Source organism: Notechis scutatus, chromosome 3 (genome assembly GCF_049901735.1).
Source record: "Notechis scutatus isolate UNSWTSFEM ecotype Mainland chromosome 3, rNotScu1.2, whole genome shotgun sequence".
In the NCBI taxonomy this organism is placed as follows: domain Eukaryota; kingdom Metazoa; phylum Chordata; class Lepidosauria; order Squamata; family Elapidae; genus Notechis; species Notechis scutatus.
The window spans coordinates 22639096-22666860 of record NC_142011.1 but is presented as its reverse complement, the minus strand read 5'-3'; the positions used below and the strand labels follow the sequence as shown (position 1 = coordinate 22666860).

At 39.2% G+C, this 27765-nt stretch overlaps 1 long non-coding RNA gene across 2 annotated transcripts in view; it reads left to right on the top strand.

Annotated features, from left to right (window-relative positions):
• Window positions 1–27463, top strand: part of LOC148131103 (uncharacterized) — a 59062-nt gene extending 31599 nt beyond the window's left edge. The window contains exons 2-3 of one of the 2 annotated variants that reach the window (XR_015748449.1): window positions 21501–21600; window positions 27195–27463. This is a non-coding gene — a long non-coding RNA (uncharacterized LOC148131103). The remainder of the gene's footprint in view (window positions 1–21500; window positions 21601–27194) is intronic. The other variant, XR_015748450.1, reaches the window with a different exon arrangement.
• Window positions 27464–27765: the final 302 nt, after the last annotated feature.

The following is a 27765-nucleotide window of genomic DNA, read 5'->3' as shown; positions in this document are numbered from 1 at the left end:
TAGCAATAGACTTATATACCACTTAATAGTACTTTACAGCCCTCTCTAAGCAGTTTACAGAGTCAGCATACTGCCCCCAACAACCTGTGTCCTCAGTTTACCAACCTCAGAAGGATGGAAAGCTGAGTTAACCTTGAGCTGGTCAGGATCAAACTCCTGGAAGTGAGCAGACTAGCCTGCATTCAAACCACTGAGCCACCATGGCTCCTATTAATTTTGTTTGCTTGGAATCATATTCCCTTTAAACTTTAATAGAAACTGAATCAGTGCAATAGACATGACAGTTCATGGACAGATATCACTAAGTCATTTATTCCAAATAAAAAGATTCATTCCTAAAATTTGAGATCTGTCAGTTTATATATCTTTCCAGTCTTCTTGCTGGGAAAATAAGGTGTGATCTCTGGATTCTGTCACATATCTCTTATGCTAAAAAATCAGACAGAAATTTGGGGTTCATATCAGAGGTGGTATTCAGCAGGTTCTGACCAGTTCTGGAGAACTGGTAGCAGAAATTTTGAGTAGTTCGGAGAACCGGCAGATACCACCTGTGACTGGAGATTTTACAGTATCCTTCCCCTGCCACGCCCACCAAGCCACGCCCACAGAACCAGTAATAAAAAAAATTGAATCCCACCATTGGTTCATATTCCTGATGGAAAATGGTTAAATCCCAATGGAATAACTAGAAGATAATGCAAACTCAACTTTAAAAGATGGTGTATAAATTGATTTTACGCCATGTTAAGATGGTGACAATGACTGATTTCAGTTTATGGATATACAGTTAAATGAGTTCTTCATTATTGTAGATTCTATACTATAGTGTAATTTCTTAGGGATATGAATAGTCCAATGGAAGATTTTGCTACTGAAATAATCTCTAATATTACTGCCAAGCACAGAGCTACATAATTTAGCCATGGTGTATATTAGAAAGATGACAACTAGTTTTAATGCTTTCACCAAAACCTTGGATGAAATGCCGTCACCATACTATCATAGTATACATGTTTTTGCCTCAAAAATAGTTAAGTAGTCACAAATAAAGTTGAAAGAAAAGGATAAATGCTTTTATTGAATGATAAATACTTTTATCCTTTTAAGAGACATTTTAAGAGAAAATTTTAAGCAATTCTCTTTGGTTCTATTTTACCAATAAAATCTTTCAAAAACATTTCCCAGTCTTAATTCTAGAGATGTTTATTGGAAATTTAGAGATTGGTTTAGAAGAGCCTCCAAGCATAGGCCTAAGATGGACTTAAGGAGAGCTGTTCTACCACTGACCACTCCAGTTGCACCACAAAGTACAGTCTTCATTGACATCAAGATGGCATTTTTAAAAGTATTTTTTAGTATTTATTTGATTTGTCAATTGCTTACAAGATACAGGTATAAGAATAAATATAGTTTTGGATACATGAGATAGATACTTATAAGAAAAATAAAAAACAATAGGACAGGGATGGTAGGCACAATTGGTGCGCTTATGCACACCCCCTACAGGCCTCTTAGGAAGGGGGTGAGGTCAATCGTAGACAGTCTAAGGTTAAAGTTTTTGGGGTTTGGGGAAGAACCACAGAGTCAGGTAGAGGATTCCAAACATTGACCACTCTGTTGCTGAAGTTGTATTTCCTGCAATCAAGTTTGGTGCGGTTAACCTTGAGTTTGTATCTATTGTGTGCTCTTGTATTGTTATGATTAAAGCTGAAGTATTCATTTGCAGGTAGGACATTGCAATGTATGATTTTATATACTATATTTAGATCAGACCGGAGGTGGCGTAGTTCTAGGTTTTCTAGGTCTAGAGTTTCAAGTCTGGTGGCATAAGGTATTCTGCAATGAGCAGAGGAGTGGAGAACTCTTGTGAAATATTTCTAGACTTTTTCAATTGTGTTAATATCAGATACATGATATGGGTTCCAGACTGATGAGCTGTACTCAAGTATAGGTCTAGCAAATGTTTTGTATGGTCTAGTCAGTAGTGTGATATTACCAGAGAAGAAGCTACGTAGGATTAGATTAACAACTCTTAATGCCTTTTTGGCTATGTAGTTACAGTGAGCTCTAGCACTTAGATCATTTGAGATGAGTACTCCAAGGTCCTTGACAAAGTTTGGATCCTCAACAAGGTCTTGACTATTTGATTCTATTTTCCATACTATATTGTGGCAAAACCTAGCAGCCTCCTTGCTTGATCGACATTTGTTATTCCCAATGGAACCTTCCACGGAGATATATTTCTGAATGTCAGAAATATACAGATACAACTCACAAAGTGATTTATCATGAACCACTTCAAAAGAGAGACCAACAAGGCTGCATTGTTCCACTTCTATTGTTCCACTTCTATTTAAATGACATGTAAGTACAGATTACAGTCAGGGGTGGGCTTCAAAAAATTTAGCAATGGGTTCTCTGCCTGATTGCTGGGTGGGCATGGGCATGGTGAGCATGGCCTAGTCAGCCTCCTGCACCATGGCCGGTGGAGGTTTGCCCTCCCTGGGCTCCAGAGGCTTTCCTTGAGCCTCCGAGAGGGCAAAAACAGTCTCCCCAGGCTCCAGAGGATCTCTGGAATCTGGAAATGGGCCCGTTTCTGGCCTTCCCAAACTTATGGGAGGCCCATTTTTTGCCCTCCCCAAGCCTCTGTTCATGCCCTGCACTTACCTGTATCCAAAACCGGCCATGTGGGTATTCCTGGGAGGCGCAGGGTGGGGTGGGTGGGATTTGGGGGTTCTCTGAATTGTGCAGAATCTTAGCTAGAGGATCTCCTGAACTACTGCGATCCCCCAGCAAGCCCATCCCTGATTACAGTACTTTAAAAACATAGACTCCTGTCCTCATACTTGATGAAGAAATTTGTAACTATTTTATTTTATACAGATGTCATCATAATACTATCTAGAACTGCAATAGGACTATGACCAGGCTGACCTTGAGGGAAGGGTCAAGTGCATCATCAGCCTTGAGTCCCTTCGCACCCGCAGATATCTAAGCCCAGCCCACCTTAAATTTTGTTGATTCTTTCTTATGTACCACCAATTTGCTTTGACCATTAGTAGCTCAGATTTTTGTAGAGAGAGTTAGCATGCAATAAACCTGTATTCATTTGAACTGCCTTGACTCCTGATTTCCTGCACTTGTCAAAGACTTATAAACTACCAAAACACCAAAAGAAACTACCCAACACCAGCAAAGAAAGCCACTCAATTAAGCCGATCTTATGTTTTAAATAGTTGAGACTGGTCTTTCACACCTCCTGCAGCAGGATGGCTCACTCCTAATTTTCAAATGTTATCAGCCTTGCAGGTAAGCCAGATAGGAATTACAACCAGTTCAGTTAATTCTACTTAATTGCAAAATAACATTGAAAGAATCTTGAAAGCCTGGCAATACAGTTCTCCCCCAACCCACCCACCCACATTCCATCTCATTTACCTCCTAACAAACTAGGAGGGTCTCTTCTGAGCCTCTTGCTCCATTCACTATCCAGTATGGGTATGATCCGGTATGGGATGATTCCCTTGGCAATATCTTTTTGGCCCATTTTTTTCCACATTCCATTCCACATGCCCATTCACCATACTGGTGGAGAAAGAGATAGACAGACAGATATGATAGATGATAGATAAAAGATAGATAGATAGATAGATAGATAGATAGATAGATAGATAGATAAAAGATAGATGATAGATAGATAGATAGATAGATAGATAGATAGATAGATAGATAGATAGATAGATATAGATACATATGGATAGAAGATGGATGGATGGATGGATGGATAGATAGATAGATAGATAGATAGATAGATAGATAGATAGATAGATAGATACAGTAGATATAGGTAGGTAGGTAGGTAGGTAGATAGATGAGAGATGGATGATACGTAATAAAAGATAGAGGGATAGAGAGGGATGTTGTTAAATTATGTGAAGCATAGATTGGTACAGGTTTTTTATGGTGCTTGACTTGAGCTTTTTCCTAACTTTGTCCCTTTCTAAAGGGACAAAGTCCAATTTCTAAAGGCAACTTTCAAGGTTCCCTTTTGGGTTAAAAATCCTGGTCTGCATCTCAAAGCACATGTGAAGAAAGTGGAGGCTAGACTGTGGATTTCTATATTTAGCTATCGATTGAGCTAATCTGTCTTCCCAATGGGGCTCGTTCCTCTAATGTGGAAGATGGATTTCAATCTATATGGAACTGATAGCTGATAACAAAATTAGTGTTGCTCCCTGGGACTATACAGAGGGTAGATCTTCTTCTAAACAGTGAATGATGGACCTTCAACCCGTGCTGATTTACATAGGACGTCTAATCTTCCTACTGCTGACAATTGCAGGCACATGGCAGTGACTGTGGCATGTAGTTACAAATCTCAAAATATAGAAAGGCCTTTAATTTAGCAGATTCTAACATTGTTCTGGGAGGTTGGTAGAAAGATTCCATGCTGAGAATGTTGATGCTCCTGTGATTTTGTCAAGTTGAGTCTCTTGAACATCTTCATTCTACTGAAATATTGGAACCACTTTTTCCCCTCCTCCTCCACTGCCTACAAGACATGCAGGGTTTGTGTTTTCTTTTGATTTCTGGTCTGTTAAATCTCACAATACATAAGATTGCCTTGCTTTCCTAGGAGTGTGCAAAACTCTCTGGAAATTGAGCACCACTAAAATATATTCATGATGCTGGAGAAAACTCCTGCGAGTCCCTTGGATTGCAAGGCAATCAAACCGGTCAGTTCTAGAGGAGATCAACCCTGACTGCTCTTTAGAAGGCCAGATCCTGAAGATGAAACTCAAATACTTTGGCCACCTAATGAGAAGGAAGGACTCCCTGGAGAAGAGCCTATGCTGGGAACGATTGAGGGCAAAAGAAGAAGAAGGGGACGGCAGAGAATCAGGTGGCTGGATGGAGTCACTGAAGCAGTAGGCATGAGCTTAAATGGCTTGGAGGAACGTTGTCCTTGGGGTCACGATGGGTCGAACATGACTTCGTGACTGACAACAGCAAAATCTATTCAATCGGAGAAAGCATATGCTTACTTTAAATGAAAAGAAAGATTACACCCCTGTATTTTATTATCATTGATTATCTCCAGTTATATAAGCTTCTAATTATCTTCAGTTATATAGACTTTCAGGTTTAATGCTTCTACATTAATTCTCAGCCTTCTGGCTAAGGTTAAATACAGCATAATGTTCACTGGTTCTCCTTTTTCTATATTAACATTTAAAGCATAGTATTTTACATTTACAGAGTTTTATTATGAATTACATTTTTACAAACAGATATAGGGATTCAGCGTAAAGATATTATAACTTTAAAACAGTAATTTTAAATTTTAGCCATTTGTTCCATCACTTTTTATATATTAACGATTACACTCCTTTTATAGTGCACTTTATTATAGCTTACATTTTCTTAGTATTACTATTAAAACTTATATGTGCTTTTAGCGATATAAACAATTTTATAGCTTTGTGTTAATAATGTTCAGGTTTAGTTATTTTTCCATAGTTTATAGTGTAGTCTGCTCAAACTGTAATTTTTTATAATTCTAGTGTTACTTCATGATAGTTAATAGTAAAAAATAAACTTTTGATTTGATAACTCATCTCTTTCTATTTTCCACTCAAAGAAGGTGTTCCATTACAGGTAGTCCTTGACTTATAACAGTTCATTTAGTGACTGTTCAAAGTTACAAAACCACTGAAAAAAGTGACTTATTTTTCACACTTAAGACAGTAGCAGCATCTCCATAGCCACATGATCAAAATTCAGATGCTTGGCAACTGACACATATTTATGATGGTTGCAGTGTCCTGGAGTCATATGAGCACCTTTTCTGACCTTCTAACAAGCAAAGTCAATGGAGAAGCCAGATTCACTTAACAACCATGTTACTAACTTAACAACTGCAGCGATCCACTTAACAACCATAGCAAGAATGGTTGCAAGATGGGGCAAAACTCACTTAACAAATGTTTCACTTAGCAACACAAATTTTGAGCTCACTGGTGGTTTGTAAGTCGAGGGTGAAATTGATTGGAGGCCATCCCATCTAGTAATAGCAAACAGGACCAAAAATGCAACCAGTTATTTTGTTCTTGCATCAGTGCTTGCTCAAGTGACTAGTGGAATAGACCTTAGGAGTTGTAGACCAATATCTTTGGAAGGCATCAGTTGCTATTCTCTGGCCTAAACTTAGTTGCATCTGCAAAATTAGGGAAGTGGACGTAAAGAAAGCACAGCAGGAAAACAATTATATTGTACCAGGCAAAACGTTAATTTTCAGTTCCTTATCACCTGTGATTTGTTTTGCTATTACCAGAATATTTTGAGCCTTCGAGAAATCTCTTGAAAATTGATCCCAGCAGCATTCTTGGGTTTTCAAATGTAGGTTGACTTCATCATCATGGAGAATTAATCATCATGGAAACAAGGTAATCGGAGTTGTATTGGCCAAATCTGGCCCTAGGTTCTGCCTCAATTTATCTTTTCCAATAAGCAACTGAATGGGAAGATCATTTAAAAATAATTTATTAGAGTACTCTGATAAAGTTGAGGGGGGGGGGGGGCAATCCATCTACTTTTATAGTTAGCGCAACAAAGAACTTCAAAACAAAAGTTGATTGGATTAGAAATAGTCATCTTTTCAGTTACATCACAAGAATTAAAGAATCCGATATTATGTGAGCAGAGCATTGTATTCTCAGTGGAGTCTATGTCAAGATAGTTTTTCTTAAATGTCAGTTTTAAAACGTGAGATTACCTTTTCCAGTTTAGCTAAAATCAATACACAGTCATTCAGACCCTCATTTGTGTGTCTGTGTGTGTTTGTTTATAATTAGTATAAATGCCATTTCTTTTGTGATGGGATATTTATTTTCAATTCGTAATCTTGGCAGCATCCTACATATTGTATATCTAAAGAGAGGTGATTATATTATAATAACACTATATTCCGTAATAATCATAGAAACTGTTCAGGCTTATTGTTCATTCAGAACATATCCAGGCTTGTTATTTAAGCTGTTCCTGACCTAGGCTCATGCTGCCTTACTCTAAACTTATTTTTAAAAAGTCCTGTCCAGATTAAGATATCGGACATTAATACAATCGAGCGAGTCCAGAAGTATTTCATGAGAAGAGTACTACACTCCTCTGCTCGCAACAGAATACCATATATCACCAGGCTTGAGATTTTGGGCTTGGACAACCTTGAACTACGCTGCCTATGGTTAGAGTTAAGCATAGCACACAAAATTATCTGCTACAATGTCCTACCAGTCAATGACTGCTTCAGCTTCAACTGCAACAATACAAGAGCACACAACAGATACAAACTCACTCCAAACTTGATTGCAGAAAGTACAACTTCAGCAACAGAGTGGTCAATGCCACAAAAGCCCCTTAAATTAATTTTGTTATTATTACTATTATTAAAATAATAAAAGATGCATAGGCATTCAGTACATTCAAAATAATCCTTCTGGTGAATGAATATTAAACCTTAATTAATATTAAATGTATAAAAAACATAAAAATACTGAAATAGCCTTTCATTGATATTCATATTGTGAGCGTTCCAGTTCCTTTTCCCAAGTGTCCCTAGACTCACAAAGATGTAATTTGGTGTTTACAAGTCACTATTATAGCTTATTACAGGGAGTGTTTTCTACATCAAATCAAATCAAGGTAACTGCTGGCTAACAGCTGGACAACAGAATCATTCCATGAGCATAATAACAACTTTTTATCCAGTTTTCTGTGCAATATATTGAACCAGATTTTTTTCCCCTGGCTTTCTTTTTACAAGAAATCTCATCAATTCATCTATACCCAAGAACTTAATATAGATATTATGTTGATGTCCCTCCATGAACAGGACTAATCCTGTCTCAATAGGAGTAGGAATAGAATGGTGGTTCCTTCTTCCCTTCATTTTCCTTCTTCACATCAGCCTCTTCTTCAGCTCCTCCAACTCCTCCAAACTTCCACAGGATATTTGCAAGGATCTACTGCAGGAAGCAGGATATAATGAAAATGAATTAGCCCCCTTTTTTTCTTAATAAAGAGTCTCCACTGGAACCTAACTGATAGTGTTGTTCTGGGACCAGGAAAATAAAAAAAACTCAGTGAATGACTTTGAGATAGTCCCTTTGTTTTAGCCTAATCTATCTTACGGTGTAAATTTTATAAAAATAAAATGAGGGATGATTCCATATACATTTCTTTGAGCTCTCAGAAGCCTATGATTTCCCTCCCCACATTCTTGCAACTTTTTCCATGGAGGCAATTTAAGTTTTGACCCATGTCTCAAAGTCTTCTCCATTTTCTTCAACAAAATCCAGGTTGTTTTTTTTTGCCAATTTCCCCCCCTCAAATAATGTAAGATGAAGTGATCCCTAGGCGTTTCAGATTTCAGGAGTGGTATTAGATATACTGAAATCCATGATTTTGTCTTATTCTGTTTGTAGCTAGGTATTCTGTTAGAGTTTGATGGGATGCCTAGAGCTGCACTGAATGATTAGCCAGTCCCTTTTTAGGTATAAAATAGTGTTATAGGTCATAATTTTATTAAGATCCATTATGTTATAAAGAACAACAGCCACTTCAGTTGAAATACGCACAAGCGGATACAATAATTATGCATAAAAGCAAACAAACATTGTATGCGCCGTTTTATTTATTTAAGGAATTTGTGAACTGTATTTGATGGTTACCATAATAGCCCCAGAACAGGGGTACCAAATGTTCTAAATAGTAGCATGTAAATAAAACATTTCTGACATGCAAGAAGTATAAAAAAAAGGTACTCCTAATACTTGGGTGACTTTAAAAATAGAACAAACTATAGCTGTTTTTAGCTGTGTGACACACTATTCCCTTACATCAACAGAGGGCAAGAGTAAAGATGTTGGAAGCTAGTTTTCTTATTTTAATTTGAAGCTATCTTCATTTCCCAGTTAACTCAGAGCTCACAGTAATTGTTTGTTGTTTAATTGTACGGACAACACAACCAAAGGACAAGACAAATAAGAAATCTGGTCCAAGGTTCTCTGCACCATTCTCCTGCATCTGGATTAGGACTGTGAGGAGGGTCCCTTCATAATTTCCAAATTTATCCTTTACTGCAAATCACTACATGGTCATAGAAGGCCTTCCAGGACAACTGTGGATAAATCTGGCACTCATACAATCCACATGACTTTCCCAGATGGCAAGTTTCCAAGTTTGGGATCTCTTCCCCATGAATCATCTGTAATATTCTCATGGTAATTAGTGGAAACCATAGTTTAGACCAAAAAGGTAACAAATGTTATTTATAAATATTTTTTTTGAAGTCTAGCAAGGTAAATATTTCCTTGTCAGTCACGTCGGACTCTAAGGTAAGGTGCTCATCTTGGTTTCTTGGCCAAGGGAACCAGCATTGTCCAAAGACAGTTTTCGTGGTCGTGGCCTATATGTGTAATGTAGGCAGCATGGCCAAAGGCGCATGGAATGATGTTACCTTCCCACCAAAGTGCTACCTATTTATCTGCTCGCATTTGCATGCTTTCAAATGGCTAGGTGGGCAGGAGCTGGGCAAGTGACAAAAGCTCACCCCATTTGGGGCTTGAACATGGGTTGTCAGCTCTCCAGCTGACATGCTCAGCGTCTTTAACCACTAAGCCATCAAGCCCCTTCTTTTGAAGACTAGGAGGGTTGAAATATGACTATGGTGACCTTCCCCTAAAACAGGGGTCTCAAACTCTATTTCATTGAGGGGCTCATCAGAATTGTGTTTGGGGACTGGGGTGGGCATGGCCAAGGTGGGCATGGATAGCTTGATGTCACTCATGTTGGGGGCGCCTGTGGTAGCCAGAGCATTCTGCCAGCAAAAATGGGTTCCTGAGCTCTGTTTTTGGCCACGACGGCCTCCTGCAACCTCTGACAGTGAAAACTGAGCTCGGGAGAGCCAGTCCTTTGCTGTTTCCAGGCAGCTTCTTGATCTAAGCACCCCACGGGCAGGATCCGCCCCCCCCCCCACCTGGGCCTTGAGTTTGACACCCCTGCCTAAAAGGATATACATCAACAAACTCGTATAAAGTTAGTATAAGATTGTTATGAATTAAAAGGTATGCAGTAGATTTCATGATAAAGTGGAAACCTAGGTCTAGATGATCCCTACCTGCCTGCTCAATCTAGGGCTTATGCTGATCTCCCTTTTTAGGATTTCTTATCTTGAATCCAAATGTAAACCCTCCCAATAAAACACGCCTTTAAAAGGAGGCCCCTGAAAAGCAAGTTGCATGAACATCCTAATCTCATGTCTTTTTTTTTCTTCTTCAATGTCCAGCAATTGTCAGTGGGGACAGCATTGCTTGGCTGGAGTTTCCGATAAGAAAATTGTAAAACTGATAAGGAGGTGTACCTTTGGAAGTTTACAGAGATCGGTTTTATAATCAGTTTGCGATTAGAGACCATGTGAGCAAATGCATAAATATTTAGCCGCATGCAAATGGAGGTTTTCTCAACATATAAGAAAATAAGTATGATGTCAATTGTACATTCAATAATGCTCTAAATAAAAATAAACACATTTATTTCCATAAAACAAAAAGTATACACACACACACACACACACACATATATACATATACAGTTACTTTTATGCATATATATGTGTGTGTGTGTGTGCATAAAATATATCTTATAGTTCCACTTTCACAATAGCAACCTATAACATTTTTAGAATAAATTTTTAAATGGGATAACCACTGTAAAGGTATACGCAAAAAACAATATTCTGCATTGCAGTGGCTTAGATTCTGCAACACATAAGCAAAAATTCATTGTTTCTACTTCATCATGCTGTTGCTTGCAGTCAGTCTGCACAATCTTCTTCTCAATTCTGGCTTTGTATGCATTTGTTCTTAAGGCATGGCAGAATAGAATAGAATAGAATAGAATAGAATAGAATAGAATAGAATAGAATAGAATAGAATAGAATAGAATAGAATAGAATAGAATAGAATAGAATAGAATAGAATACTTTTATTGTCCAAGTGTGATTGGACACATAAGGAATTTGTCTCGTTGTAAATACTCTCAGTATACATAAAGAAAAGATACATTCATTAAGAAGCAAGAATCATAACGTACAACACATAATGATAGTCATAGGGTACAATCAACAATCAAATCGTACTAGGAAACAGTCAATATAAATCATAAGGATACAAGCAACAAAGTTACACTCTTACAATCACAAATGGGAGGGGATGGGTGATAAGGAGTGATGAGAAGATTAACAGTAATAGTAATGCACACTTTGTAAATAGTTGAACAGTGTTGAGGGAATTATTTGTTTAGCAGAGCGATGGCTTTCAGGAAAAAACTGTTCTTGTGTGTAGTTGTTCTGGTGTGCAGTGCTCTATAGCGTCATTTTGAGGGAAGGAGTTGAAACAGTTTATGTCCGGGATGTGAGGAGTCTGTAAATATTTTCATAGCCCTCTTTTTGACTCGTGCAGTATACAGGTCCTCGATTGAAGGCAGGTGTTTTTTCTGCAGTCCTAATTATCCTCTGAAGTCTGTTTCTGTCCTGTTGGGTTGCAGAACCAAACCAGACAGTCATAGAGGTGCAGATGATAGACTCAATAATTCCTCTGTAGAACTGTATCAGCAGCTCCTTGGGCAGTTTGAGCTTTCTGAGTTGGCGCAGAACGAACATTCTTTGTTGTGTTTTTTGATGACATTTTTGATGTTAGGTATCCATTTTAGGTCATGTGATATAGTAGAACCTAGAAATTTGAAGGTCTCTACTGTTGATATGGTGTTGTCTAGTATTGTAAGAGGTGGTAGTACGGGAGGATTTCTTCTAAAGTCTACCACCATTTCTACGGTTTTGAGTGTGTTCAGTTCCAGATTGTTCCGGTTACACCACGAGGCAAGTTGTATAACCTCCTGTCTATATGCACATTCATCGTTGTCTCGAATGAGACCAATCACTGTTGTGTCATCAGCAAACTTCAGTATTTTAACAAATGGATTGTTTGAGATGCAGTCGTTGGTATATAGGGAGAAGTGGAGAAAGCACACAGCCTTAGAGGGGCCCTGTGCTGATTGTACAGGTATCGGATGTGATTCTGCCTAGCTTCACCTGCAGCTTCTTGTCTGTTAGGAAGCTTATGATCCACTTACAAGTGTATTCAGGTACTGCTAGTTGGTTTAATTTAATTAGAAGAGTGTCTGGAATGATGGTATTGAATGCTGAATGGTGTTCTCCAAGCAATTTTTTTTTTCAATTTTCCTGCTCTTTTCTATTCTTTGTTGGGTCTTTCTTGTAGGCCAGTTTGGTCTCTCTAGTATGCAGTATGCCTTCCTGGTATATTACTTTCACTGCATATTCCTCTCTGTCCTTCAGATATTCTTCCAATGCTGCTGCTGCTCTTCTTCTTCTTCTTCTTCTTCTTCTTCTTCTTCTTCTTCTTCTTCTTCTTCTTCTTCTTCTTCTTCTTCTTCTTCTTCTTCTTCTTCTTCTTCTTCTTCTTCCTCTTCCTCTTCCTCTTCCTCTTCCTCTTCCTCTTCCTCTTCCTCTTCTTTTCTTCTCCTTCTCCTTCTCCTTCCTCTTCCTCTTCCTCTTCCCCTTCCCCCTCCCCTCCCCTTCCCCTCCTCCTCCTCCTCTTCTTCTTTTTCTCCTCCTCCTCCTCCTCCTCCTCCTCCTCCTCCTCCTCCTCCTCCTTCCCCTTCTCTTTCTCCTTGTCCTTCTGTCTGGTGTACTTGCAAAATTCCACGTCTTTCTATTTTGCTTGGTAAGTAGAATCTGTCAACATTGCTGTGTGGATGAAGGGCATGATTCATTGTCATTATTTTTCTGGTCTTCCTATCTAGGGCTTTTAGTTCTGCTTGAATTCAGTCAACTATTCCAGCTGTGTATCTAATGAGTGGAACTGCCCAGGTGCTAATTGCCTGAATAGAATTTCCTCCACTGAGTTTAGACTTTAAGAACTTTTTGACTTTTATGATGTATTCGTTTTCTAACCTTTTTCTTGACTTTGATATGCTTGATATTGTCAGCTTGAAGGATGCCCAGGTATTTGTAGTGATCATCTTCATCCAGACTCTTGATGTTTGTATGTTTCCATCTTTCAGTTTTCATTATTTTTCTCTGCTGATTGTGTATATGGCACATTTCTCTAGTCAAAACTCCATAGCAATATCTTGGCTGTATATGCAGACAATGTTGAACAATAATTCTATTGCAGGTAGGGTTTTTACATGCGGTTCTCCTCACTTTAGGCATCTGATGTGCCTTCTACCCTCAAAATGACACTATAGGGCACTGCACACCAGAACAACTAGACACAAGGGCAGTTTTTTCTCGAATGCCATCACTCTGCTAAAGAACTAATTCCCACAACACTGTCAACTTATTTACTAAGACTGTATTACTATTATCCCTCTCATTCTTTCTGGTACCTATCTCTTTCCACTTATGACTAAAGATACAAGCAACACGGTTAGTATTGCTTGTATCTTTACAAGTTATATTGTTTTATTTGTTTCCTAGTATGCTTTGATTGCTTATTAGTAACCTATGACTATCACTAAGTGTTGTATCTTATAATTCTTGATGGATGTATTTTTTTTCCTTTAAGTACACTGAGAGCATATGCACCAAAGACAAATTCCTTGTGTGTCCAATCATACTTAGCCAATAATGAATTCTATTTTGAGTTGATGGAAGTGGTACACTTCTGAATTTAGACCTTGAGCAGGCCGTGACCAGTGGTGAAGAATTGCAGGGAGTTAGGTTTCAACCCCATTTGCTAATAAATGTTGAGTTTCAGTTATCCAGACATTTTCTTCTTTTCAATCCCAGATCTTTTAAAATTACAGAAAGTGATGGGCTGTTGATTTTATGACTTCCTTTTATCCTTCTTTTTCTTCTTTCATGCATGTCTTCAATTAAATAATTATAGAACAGTGCAATTGCTAAAACAGATGTGGAATTTATGCACAGTGATATTGTCAGGGTTCAAGGAACTGATCATGCTTTTGAGGAGGCTGATGTTAGTCTCTTTCAAATTAAAATAAAATAAAATAAAAGCCTGATGAAAATTGCTAGCACATTTACTTCATGTCATCATGGTAGTTAACAAAATTCCTCTGATTTCCCCTTGAATTTCAAAATGATATGCTAGGAACCAGCAAACACAGTTAATAAATAATGTACTATTTCTTGAAGTACATTATAAAATCCATTATTTTTTTAAAAAAATACACTCAGTCTAACAGTGCAATTACAGCTTTGAATGATTATTATGTTGTCACTTTATTTTTACATACCATTTTATTAATCCAAGAAGTGACCTTGAGCACATTTGCAGGATACTCTTATTAATAATAATTTATCAAACTGGTGTGTTACCCAATTCTCAACACCTTAGGTCTAAATTTTTAATGGATCTTCCTTTCTAGCAAATAGATGCTTCACAGTCATTTCTTGGTTGGGACATGAAAAAAAGAGTAGGGATTGCAGAGACTAACAGATTGGTCAACTTCTCCAGGGAGTCAGATTTTTTAGGATAACTAAGTTATATTTATTTGCAGGGCAGGTACAGTACAGGTAGACAATTGAGCCCAACATTTCTGTTGGCAAAGCAGGCTATTTGCTAAATCTGTATATGTTGCCAGGAAAACCAACTCTGCTATTCCAAGAGAAAAGAGAGATGCAAGTTTTAGGAGGGAGGGAAAAGCCAATCTGATGTCCCAAGGGTGCTTTTTTTCAAGAGGAAACTGGATTTTCTTTGTTTTTCCTTGAAGACATTTTGCTTCTCATCCAAGAAGCTTCTTCAATTCTGACTGAAGAAAAAGAAAAAGCACCTTTGAGTGCTTTTTGAGTGCATGAGTTGGATGATTGAGAAGCTCCATAGACAAACCAATCTGATGATGAGATGCTGGTAGTTTACAACCACAATTGAGCCCAAAATTTCTATTGCTAAGTGAGACAGACATTTGTTAAGTGAATTTTGCCTTATTTTATGGCTTTTCTTGCCACCGTTGATAAATGAAACATTGAAGTTGTTAAATTAGTAACACAGTTGATAAATAAATCTGGTTTTCCCCACTGACTTTGCATGTGAGAAGGGGCAAAAGGTGACCACATGACCCCGGGACACTGCAGCCATCATAAATAACTTTGAACAGTCACTAAATGAACTGTTATGAGTTGAAGACTACCTTTAACAGGTGAGACCAGTACCAGGGATCATCACTGCTGGACATCTGCAGAGAAACGCAACCCACAGGGAATAGGACACTAATGCAGAGACTTTGGAGCAGGGGTCGCCTACCTTTTGGACCTCAGGGACCACCAAACTCATAATTTTAAATCCCAAGGACCACTAACTGGTTCTGTGGGCGTGGCCTAATTTGTGGGTGTGGCTTGGTGGTCATGTGACTGGCTGGGCATGGCTTGTATGTAAATATTATAAATATTTATATAAATATTGAATTTTTTATAAAAAAGAGCAACTTTTACCCAAAATCAGGCAAAGCAGGCAGGCAAGATTGAGTTGCTCACAGAATCATTCAGTGATCTATCTGTCTGCCATCGGCTAGCTCAGTCTCTCAAATTTGCTTTCCATGAGTCTGCACTGAATAATAGAACCTTCAGTCCTAAGGGAGGTTTGGCTGTGCTTAAAAGCAGAGCCAAAGATCTAAAGATTAGCTAGAAAGCAAGAAATCCAACCATTTCCTGCTTCCTAGCTAATCTAAATCTCCCGGCACAGCAGAACAGATGATGGTCGGAAAAAGGAAAAATAGCAATTTGGCAGGCAAGTTTGCCAGGTAAGGAATGAGTGGGCGGGGAGGGTTCCTGTGGGCCATACGGGCTGTGCAGCCTTGTGTTTCTATGCAGTCTGGATTAATTGCTTGGGGGGGTGCTCTGGGGGTGAGATTTGTCTACAGCCCACCAAAATTTTCTCATGGCCAACCAGTTTGGAGCACTCTAGATTAGATTAGATTAGATTAACAGAGCTGGAAGGGACCTTATGGGTCATATAGCTCAAGCAGGCGACCCTACACCATTTCTGACAAATGGCAGTCCAATCTCTTCTTGAAAGCCTCCAATGATGAAGGTCCCACAACTTCCAAAGACAAGCTGTTCCACTGATTGATTGTTTTCACTGTCAGAAAATTTCTCTTTATTTCTAGGTTGAATCTCTCCTTGTTCGGTTTCCATCCATTATTCCTTGTCTGGCCTTTGGGTGCCTTGGAAAATAGCTTGATCCCTTCCTCTCTGTGGCAGCCCCTCAAATATTGGAAGACTGCTATCATGTCTCCCCTGGTCCTTCTCTTCACTAGACTAGTCATGCCCAGTTCCTGTAACCGTTCTTCATGTGTTTTAGCCTCCAGTCTCCTAATCATCCCAGTTGCTCTTCTCTGCACTTTTTCTAGTCTCAATAAAAGTCTCTAATAAACGAATCCACAGGCTTTTCACCAAGACTCTATGACTAACTAAATATTTTTAAAAAAAGAATTCAGAAGAACTAGAAGTCAGAACCCCTTTCCATATACTATAAATAACCCAGATTTCTACCAATAGATCAAAACTGGTATGCTTTAGAAGTGCATTGTACAATTCCTCTTATTTCATCAAGATGTTCTATATAATACACCAGGATTTCCTATTCACTTACTTGTTGTATAATTCATCTTTCTACTGTAATTCAGATCAAATACTTGTCTTCTAAAAGTGAAATGTGGTTCAAGAAAGTAAAGTACAGTTTCAACCTTTGTGATCTGGGAAGTGGCACCCATCCATCAGGTTAATAAGTCTCTTCCATATTAACGAAGTATGTGACTGATGTTCTATGAACAAGAGCTGGTCAAATTAATCTTTGAAAAGCATCATTTAACATTTTCCATGCATTTTTTAAAATTCCTTTTCTCAAGTGTGTGTGTGTGTGTGTGTGTGTGTGTGTGTGTGTGTGTGTGTGAGACAGAAGCTGACATATTTGGAGGCTGACATATGGAGACATTTGGAGACAGAAGCTGACATATTTGGAGGCTCTGATTCTATTTTTCATAGAATCAGAGTTGAAACAGGAAGTTAGGCCATCAAGGCCAGCCTTTGGTAGGAACTCAATATTGCTTTGTTTTGATTTGTAATGCTACCTGATTATTATGTGACTTGAAGCACATACAGAAAATGATTAAGCAATAAAAGTATAGGAACAATTAACCTCTACCACTTCAAAACCCTTAACACACTCAAGAATTCACAAGTCCCGTTCTCCTAGCCCAATATTTCAATGTGACCTTCAAGGTACTCCCATCCAAAGTACATTGCAATATTCCAAATGAGGGAAGACTAAGGCATGGCTGACTGTGAAAAGAGACCCCTCATCTATGAAAAGACACATTTGATTCACAAGATGAATTGGTGCAACTTGTGCATCTCTCCTAACTGCATATCTAAAAGGACCTGCAAATTGGGCACCACTTCTGTCTGAGGAAGTGCAACCCTATCCAGCCAGCACTAGTACTGCGCAAATTCACAGAAAGTTTGGACCTTGAAGGCCACTCAGCCTTCCCATTCCTGAATCTATATCTGTTTTTCATCCAGACCATCAACCTTCAGGCTCTGGGACAGAACCCCATCGCCCGATGGGTAAGGGATCAACTTGAAGACATCTAATTTGGTATCATTAGAGTCCCTCTGTGAAGGGGGTGGGGTAGTTTTAAAAAATAGGTAAGTAGATGGATGGATGGATGATAGGTAGGCAGGCAGGCAGGCAGACTTATTGATAATATCTTACCCCATGGTGTTAGATTACCTTATTCAAGATCTCCTGGAGTGGGGAACCTCTGTCAATATTGATAGAACTGAGTGACCACAGAGAAAGGAAGGTCACTACAACAGTGTTCCCCACTTCCAAGCTCTGGACCTGGTCTCAAAAAAGAATAGTTTTAGTCTTCCTGTGCAGTTGACTTTCTAGTCTGGTCTAGCTAATGGAGCTGAGATCACTGGTGATAAGATGCTGGAAGAAAGAGTTGAGAAGGTTGATGTACTTTGGCTGGGTAAAGGTATGTTGGAATTGAGAGTTTTAGGAATATAAGACTAGGAATTATTTCTCCTGTATGGGAAGTGAAAGCTTTGTTATACAGAGTATTTGTTACATAGAGGCACCCCCAATCAGATGTTGAATCCTTTATACTTCCATGTTTTGGAATTTTAAATCAGAAAGAGAAGAAACTGTATTTTTAAGTTCTCAAAATTTGGATCAGATTCTTGACTCTGTAATAATCCTGCATGGCTGAAGCCTAATAACTCAATTCTTGCAACTCATGTCTAACATTAATTCCCTGTATTATGAAAAATGAACCATTACATCATGAGCTGTAATCAGGACATATGTCGGGGAGTCAGAACAGTGACTCCGTGTGCAGAAATTCTCATTTTTCAAAAACAAAGAAATCAATGAATGATAAATCAACCCTCCACAGGAGATTTCAACCTTTCACATAAATTAGCGGCACAGATGCCGCTCTCATGCTTTTTAATGCCTATCTAAATTCAATGGAGACTACTTTGGTTTCTGGTTCTTCTGCCTGGGAACGAGAAACCTAGTTTGGCTTGGATACATACATTACAAGTGTCACTGAGCCTATAGTTCAGGCAATCAGAACTCACAAATCAGAAAATTCTCCTCAGGTCAAGGTTCAAGGACCTCTCTTTGAATAAGGTGCTTAATCTATGGATTTCCTGCGTCTCATCTTATAGAGCCAATTGCAAGAATAAGTAGAAGCCCTAATAGGCTTCATATAGGTTTTGTCACTGAGAGAAAAAATTAAATGGCCATTGCAATACACTTGGGCTGTTTCAAATAGAACTCCTGACAGCTGTTTCTGGAATAATAACCCTGAAAACCCTGAAAAACCCAACACACACACACACACACACACACACACACACACACACACACACACACGCTTCTTATCTGCAAGCAACTTTATAAAAACAGAATCCAATTTGAATCAGTCACCAGAACCAGATATTTAGTCTTCTGAACTTTCTGACTCATACTGGAGCCCATCCGCAAGGAACTTCTCTCTAGCAGAGTTTATATAAGAACACACATATAAACGTTAATACTTATATAAATAATTATATCTATATTCATATCTACCTATATCAGTGGTGGGATTCAAAAAATTTTTACTACCGGTTCTGTGGGCATTGCTTGGTGGGCGTGGTAGGGGAATGTAAATACTGTAAAATCTCCAGTCAGAGGTGGTATTTGCCAGTTCTCTGAACTACTCAAAATGTCCGCTACCGGTTCTCCAGAACTGGTCAGAACCTGCTGAATACCACCTCTGATCTATATTTATTTATATATTAAGTTGAAATTGTATAATGAAAGAAATGTGTATATAGAAAGATGATAAGGAAATGTAAAAGATGTCTTTACGTTGATATAATGATGTATAAAGTTTTATTTTATGTTTTTACATTTTGAAAACTAAATAAAATTTACTAAATTAAAAAAAAGAGAACTTAGACTTTAAAGTGTTCCTGTCCCTGATGGAAGGCAGCCAAGGATGATTTCATTATACATATCTCCCAAGTTCCATGTTGCCCCTTTTTGGAGGGAAAGGAAGAAAATGAAGGAGATCAGAGTTGCATTGAGGTGTTTTATAACACCACAGCTGGGAAATAATTTGGGCATGTATTGGATTTCAGTGGTTCAATTATATGCATGTTTTATTTTTAAATTAGATTACTCTAGGACTCCTTGGAGCATACTTTAGTCATGGTTAAAAGCATTGATTCACCGCAAGTCAGAAACAGGCTCCCAGTTTGCACTTGATCTGCTAAAGTAAGATTGGCTTGAAACCGATGGATTTCCCATTTCTCAGGGGAGTTTTCTTAATGGCTGGTTAATGTCTAATGATATTTGATCAATCATTCATGATCTTTTTACTATTCCTCACTAGTCTCGGTTCTGTTTCTCAGCTGCTATGGGTTTGTTAGGGCAGCCCGTTACAAATTATATATAATTCTTTTCTCCCTCCCTTCCTGATATTTGCAGGAACTGGGCATGGCTAGTTTAGTGAAGAGAGGGACCAGGGGTGACATGATAGCAGTGTTCCAATATTTGAAGGGTTGCCACAGAGAGGAAGGGGTCAAGCTATTTTCCAAGGCACCTGAAGATCAGGCAAGGAATAATGGATGGAAACTGATCAAGGAGAGATCCATTCCTTAGAAATAAGGAGGAATTTTCTGACATTGAGAACAATCAGTGGAATAGCTAGCCTTCGCAAGTTGTGGGAGCTTCATCTTTGGAAGTTTTCAAGAAGAGACTGGACTGCCACCTGTCAAAAATGATGTAGGGTCTGCTTGGGGGGGTGGACTAGATGACCTAATGACCTAGGTCAACTCTGTGAATCTGTATCTAACTCTTCCTTGGGACCTTGCAAATGTGTTGGTTGCCAGTGCTGATTGCATTTTCTGGTGACATTGACTTGACAGCTCTGAGGGAACCTAAGGTGGAGACAGAGGCTCTAGAATCTTGATTTTTCCCTCTGAAGACTATCTAAGGGTAGAGTGGTCGGATTCATAACCTAACTTAACCCCAAATAGTAATAGCAATAGCAATAGCAATTAGTCTTATATACCACTTTACAGTGCTTTACAGCCCTCTCTAAGCGGTTTGCAGATTCAGCCTCTTGCCCCCAACAATTGAGGTCCTCATTTTACCCACCTCGGAAGGATGGAAGGCTGAGTCAACCTTAAGCCTGGTGGGATTCAATCTGCCAAATTGCAGGCAGCTGGCTGCAGCAGAAGTAGCTTGCAGTACTGCACTCTAACCACTGTGCCACTGAGTAATACTCCAAAGAGATGTAGTAATAAGGATTCTAATCTGTAGCGCCTACCTGATTGTGGAGTTAAGACAAGGTAGATAATCCACTACCACCTACAGATACCACAATGCCCGCAATATCAGGAAATGGTTCTCTCTCTCTCTCTCTCTCTCTCTCTCTCTCTCTCTCTCTCCCTCCCTCCCTCCCTCCCTCCCTCCCTCCCTCTCTGTGTAATTTTGTGAGATCTCTGGATTCTTACATGTGATGTACCATGTTTATGTTTTATAATTTTCAAAACATATCTTTATTTCAAGTTGGGGGGGGTTGCCTTCAATCTATGATTGGGTGATTGGGCGACCAGGCGATTGGGACTGCCATCTGAAAAGCTTGTTGAGTCCTGAATTGACCAATCCACTGTGGAAAATGGTCCAATTGGGAAGTTCCATCACGCACCAGTGAAGGTATCAGCCACCGTTAGATTCACTTGGGCCTTTTCCCACCCATTTAGAAAGCATCCTGGAGTTGGCAGAAAGCAAAACTGGAATGAAATTGGCTGCTCCCATTGCCAATTCCTATCATACTTCTGTTGCCTCTGGGCTGACTCACTTCTGAGTGATACTGTCCTAATTATGCTTGTGCAGCACATGGCAGACAAAGCAACTGGTTGAATCCTACCTCCCTGCCCCCCCCTTTCTGGTGGGAAAAATTACAGCTGCTGGAGCAAGTATGGAGATTGGAAAGGTAAGGCCTGGCTGCAGGACTCAGTCTTTCTCTAAGTTTCTCCCTGTGCTATTTCTCCTATAAGCCATTTTGTTGTAAGCCGTGCAACAAAACAGAACAGAGCAGAGCCACAAAGGGAGCTGAGTCACACACACTTATTTAAGAGTCCCCCCCCCCCATTTCTTTCTTTAAACAGGGAACACATACTGAGTTTCAAACCCTTGGATGCTCCCGCAATCCACTGTTTTGCTATTTTGACTTTGTGTTCAATTGGTAAAGGCTACAGAATTAAAAACTTTACAGCAGTGCAAGCAGAGCAGATTAACACTGTTATGCGCTGTTGATGCAGTGTCCAGCTCTTTAGGAGACAAAAGCAGAACTGAAAAAAAAAAAAGACTGACTGACTGACTGACTGACTGACTGACTGACTTACTTACTTACTTACTTACTTACTTCCTCCCTCCCTCTGAGAATTTCACCTACATACATAGAACATAGAATAATAGAGTTGGAAGGGATCTTGGAGGACATCTAGTCCAACCCCCTGCTCGAGCAGGAGAGTCTATACCATTTCAGAGAAATGGATGTCCATTCTCTTCTTGAAAGCCTCTAGCGATGGGACACCTACAACTTCTGAAGGCAAGCCATTCCACTACTTGATTGTTCTCACCATTAGGAAATTTCTTCTTAGTTCTAGGTTGCTTCTCTCCTTGATTAGTTTCCATCCTTGATTAGTTTCCATATTTGTCCTGTCTTCTGGTGCTTTAGAAAATAGGCTGACCTCCTCTTCTTTGTGGCAGCCCCTCAAATACTGGAACACTATTATGGCACCCCTAATCCTCCTTTTTACTAGACTAGACATATCCAATGTTCTTCCTATGTTTTAGCCTCTCTAATCATCTTTGTTTCTCTTTTCTGTACTCTTTCCAGAGTCTCAACATCTTTTTTATATTGCAGTGACCAAAACTGGATGCAGTATTCCAAGTATGGCCATACTAAGGCTTTGCAAAGCAGTACTAATACATGAGAGAGTGTCCTCTTATTTTACATGAATAGGCTGGATTGAAATGGGATTGGTCCCAAGCCATCTAAAGAGCCTCTCTATTAACTGTGGACTTGTCTTGAATTTCCCCAGTCCTGTTCAACACCTTACTCATTCTTCTACATTGGCTTCCCACTGCCTCTCTCATTTTCATACTGAGCAATTTTCATTCATATTATGGGGCAGATGTGTCAATGAGCCACATGCTTTTCTATATACATGGAGAGGAACAAATGATCCAAACACCTCTAATCAACCCCAATGGGTCTAGGACAACTTGCTGCAGCCAATTCACCACATGACAAGAGTTACACTAATATCGAAGAAATGGTGGAATAAAGTAATTAAAGAAAGGATGCAAAAGAAAGGACAACATAAAATGTGAATGACAACAATTAAAATAAATTTTTATCATTTTAAATAATTACATGGAATTGTTGAGTTGTTCTACAGTGAGTGGTCCCATGGTGAGTTGACAGTGATAAGTTGGCTGTAGCGAGTTGCTGCATTCCAAATCCCAATTGCCAGTTTATCCTGAAAGTCTGTTAATTTGATGCTCTTATATAAATATTAGGAGTGAGACACCTATGCAGATACAGTACGTTGGGCTGATGGATTTATGCTAGCTCCAGAGCTGTACTCCATGTATTTCTGGAGGTTTCTATTTGAACATCAATCTTTTCCCTGAAATATCCTAAAACAGTGATTCTCCAACTGCGCTCCTTGGAGTCCTGAAATCTATTAGGGTGTTTCATCTTAAAGTGAGAAATAGTTATGGTAGGCAGACATGGCAAATTTGGATTGCAACAGATACCTGTATACATGACCTACTCTTCATTTTCTATGAAATGACTGCACATCATAAAATCCACTTTCAGTTGTTTGCAATTCACCATTGAAAGTTTGAAAGTCATTGGATTTCCATCTGAGAAAGTGACTGCCACCATCCAGACTAAACAGACTGAGCAGCACGTACAATATCTACTTATCTATGTGTGTGTGTGTGTGGTGGGGGGGGGGGCAAAGAGTTTGTAAAAGTCTTGATGAAACTTTAATGCAGCTGTTGTTTTTAATTTAAGCACCTCAACTCACCAGAGGTTACAGAAACATTCTCTGTCAGTGAAGCTCTCAGGACTCCTTCTGAGGGAAAGAAGGATACAAAATAAATGCTAGCCGCTGGTATGGAGGATAGGTAGGGTCAAATCACATTAAATAAGTAATAATATAAACAAACCACTCCACTGTGGTTCATCTTGTTCCAAAGCAAAACATGATCTCAATATCAGCAACCAGGGGACAACAACTGAAAAGGTTATAATGACCTCTGTGTCCAGCAGAGCAATCCGGTTGGTTATTGTTCAAAACTGGATACTATTCTAAGTGGTCGGTTGGTCTGAATGGTCTTTAACCATTTGTTCTTAGGCATGATAGAAAGAACACACTGTACTTTTTCCCTCTTACAGTTAGGTAACAGAATTGGATTCACTATAGCTTTCAAGGATACTTTTTTTAATCCAATATATGAGGGATGGATTTGAGTCCACCCAGTTTAAAACTCTACATGACGACAGTCTCATGTGATCAGATGTTTGGGATTTTAAAAAGGAAAGTCATTTATTTCTATTAGAAATCTGCTGAGAGAACAAGCCATTCTTCATGAGCAAAACAAGAAACAGAAACCAACAAAAATCTGCAAATTAACTCTTAGATTTCCAGGGAAAAATCAGAACTATAAAGGACTGTCTGTTTATCAGACATATTTCTTATGCCATTCTAATTTCTAAAGAATAAAAAGGGGTTCCAAAGGGCAAAAATGAACGAACATTTCTGCTCTTGTATACAACACTAAACAGCATCTTTCTAAAGTGTGCATTTAAAATATGTATTCTGGGAATTTTTACCTTGATGTTGAACACATTCCCAGTTCAAAATGCCCATTTCATATTGGAAAACCAGCATCAATGCTCTGATCCACAGATTATATCGAGAGGCAAGGAAGAGGTTATATACTTTGGGAACCTAAATATTACAACCTTAAAAAGACAAAATTTCTTAAGGATGCCTCCTTGTAACTCAGTGTTTTCAATCTTAGCAACTTGGAGATAAGTGGGCTTCAACTGAGCCAGCCTATAGCCATATTTCTTGAGATGGAGAAATATGTTCTAGTTCACGTAAAACTTGACTGGGATATGATGCAATCATTTTAAGGACTTCTTAACTTAATTATGGGTCCATCTATGGAGTATAGCTGTCACATAGGGGCCAAGGTATTTCTTCACCATCTCTGAAACATCAGCTTGGGACAAGTGTTTTGATAATTGGAATAATCATTTTCCAGTGTTTGTATTCACACTTTTATATCCACACTTTTTGATATTCCTTTTTTATACCTATAGTCCTACAATGGTAAATGAGTCAGGGCATAATTTTGCTGTAATTAAGTGCAAGGCAAAAAGGGACAAGAGAGAAATATCTGCAGTGGGCTTGAGCTAGCTCAGTGTATCCCAACTTCAGTGTCAACCCTGAAGCGAACCTGGCTGAGGAGGGGGAATTTATAACTCGGCTTTGCAGTCAAAATAAAAAAGTTTTCTTGCGTGAACCAACAGGTGGCTAAGAAGAGGAGTGAAGTAATCAGGCAACCTGCTAGCACCCCTATTGTACAATGTGACCGATGACCTGAGGGGAAGAAGGGAAGGGGGAACTTTCATTTTTTTAATTAGGTGAAAATCACAGGAACATTCAGAGTCGGTTTTCATCAGTTGTGCCAATATGATGTATCCAATAAACTGTTCTTTGAGGAATATACCTGCCTCGGAGTTCTGCTTTCAATGGGGCATTACTTGGAATGCCAACACTCAGCAACTGAAAGAGGTGTGGACTCCAATTCCAAGTTGGCTGAAGAATCCTGAAGTTGAACCCACACATCTTAAAGTTGTAGAGGTTGAGAAATACTGATCTAGCCCAGTTGTCTGGCAGGTTATCATGCAGAACAAGACAGATTCAGCAATCCTGCAGAGAAATTCTGAAGTTGATACAGGTTGGAAAGTCTGCAGTGGTGGCGTATACTGTATTTTCCAATGTAGTTTGCACCCAGCACACTCCCAGTCAATTGCTGTATCTAGATCAGAGCAAGCCCACATTTGGGAGCATTAGCCAAAAATGTAGTTTGATGTCAAAAACAGCTAACAGGCAAAAATGAGATAAAAGACAAATAAAAAGCAGGGTGAATTTACATCGCCTATTACTCTCTGGGGCTTTCCAGAGCCACTAGAAACAATACCATAGGTCAGTGTTTCTCAACCTTGGCAACTTTTAAGATGTGTGGACTTCACTTCCAGAATTCGCCAGCCATCACTGTGATCCCTCTTCTATTTTGCATTCTGAGGGAAACAATGTTATGGATGGGGATGATGGTTTCCAACACTATACATATTCAGCATGAAATAGACTCCACAATAGTGAACCAAATAGAATTTCTTTGTAAATAGGAAAGCAGAAGATTTCCTTACAATAAACAGGTAACTACGGATCATTCAGTTAACCTGTCTACCTCACATGGTTGCTGTGAGGAAAAAAATGAAAATAGTGGGGACACCAATAACATATTTGACCATAACCATTAAAGAGAATAGATGAAATTAGCTACAGGGTTGCTCCAGATGTCTGATTTGCCTTTGTGTCTATGTCATACCTCTGTTGGAGTCTGAATCCGAGGAGGAAGATGAACAGCTGACAGGAAGTGAGAGTGTGGTTCTGTTGGCTGTGGAGGAAACTGGGGAAGGGCAAAGTCCGGCTGGGCAGAGCAGAAAAGAGGTAGAACAAGGGAGAGGGAGTTCAGAGGAAGACCAGGCCCACCCCCTCTTCATCCTAGGGCACGCAGGGAGGAATGGAGAAGAGAACAACATGGGTTGCATGGCTTCTGGGGGAGGAAAGGGCCCTGATTCCCTTCATTAGCCACAGCTGGGAAGAAAAAGATGCATGCTGAGTGCAGCAGCTGCTGGGAGCAAATGTGAGTTTATCTTCTGTTGACTTTAGTTATCTGTGTTCCTGGCATCCTCCCAAGTTATTGTCGTTCCTTCATGTCTGGAATTCTTGCTCCTGCACTGCCAGATTAATAATCTCATTTTGCCTTGATTAGACTTATATTTATAGTTTTTGTTGAGCACATTTTGGATTTGATTCTCTGCAGCCAAAGGCTGTTCCTGGGAGTTTTTCTCCAGCCCAGAAGGTAACCAGGACGTTGGGGGCAAAGTTGGAGCTAATAAAAGGACTCCTACTAATTATCTGTGTTGCCTTTGTGCCATGCCCGGGTCATCACAGTATGTTAAATCTTGACCACTGTTTGTTGATCAAAGATTCATCCTGAATGGATCCTTTCAAGGATTTTCTCAGTTGGTGTGGGATATCCTAATGAAGAGTGGCACATTTAGGAACACAAGCATGTTTTATTAGCACCTGTGGCTTGACTTCAAAAAGGTAAAATGTTGGCTGCAATTCCACAACCACAGCCCTAGATTTTCATCATATCCTGGTGATCACCATCTTGATTTTTTTTAAAAATCATCCTTTGCAGATGCTGCTGACCTCAGAGCTGCGGAAGATGGCTTGTCCCCGTCCGCCCCACATCCCTGCCAAAAAAAGGCTTCCGGATAGAAGGGAGAAGGCACTCGGGATTTCTTGAATCCTACTCATCAGTTTCCAGAAGGGACAATTGTATTACTAAAAGGTATTAGAAATAACACTTTAAAGTCTAATGCTGTTTCAGGTAGTCCTCGACTTATGAACTCCAGCCCAAAATTTTGGTTGTTAAGACATTTATAAAGTGAATTTTGCTCCATCTTGTCCCAGTTGTTACATGAATCACTGCAGTTGTTAAGTTAGCAATATAGTTGTTAAGTGAAACTGGATTTCCCATTGACTTTTACTTATCAGTAGGTTGCCAAAGGCCTCAGGACACTGCAACTGCCATAAATATGAGCCAGTTGCCAAGTGTCAGAATATTGATCATGGGGATGCTGCAAATGGTCGTAAGTGTGAAAAAGGGTCGTCTCTTTTTTCCAGTGTGGTTGTAACTTCAAATGGTCACTAAATGAACTGTTGTAAGTTGAGAGCTACCTGTATTACAATCTAACAAAATAACTGAA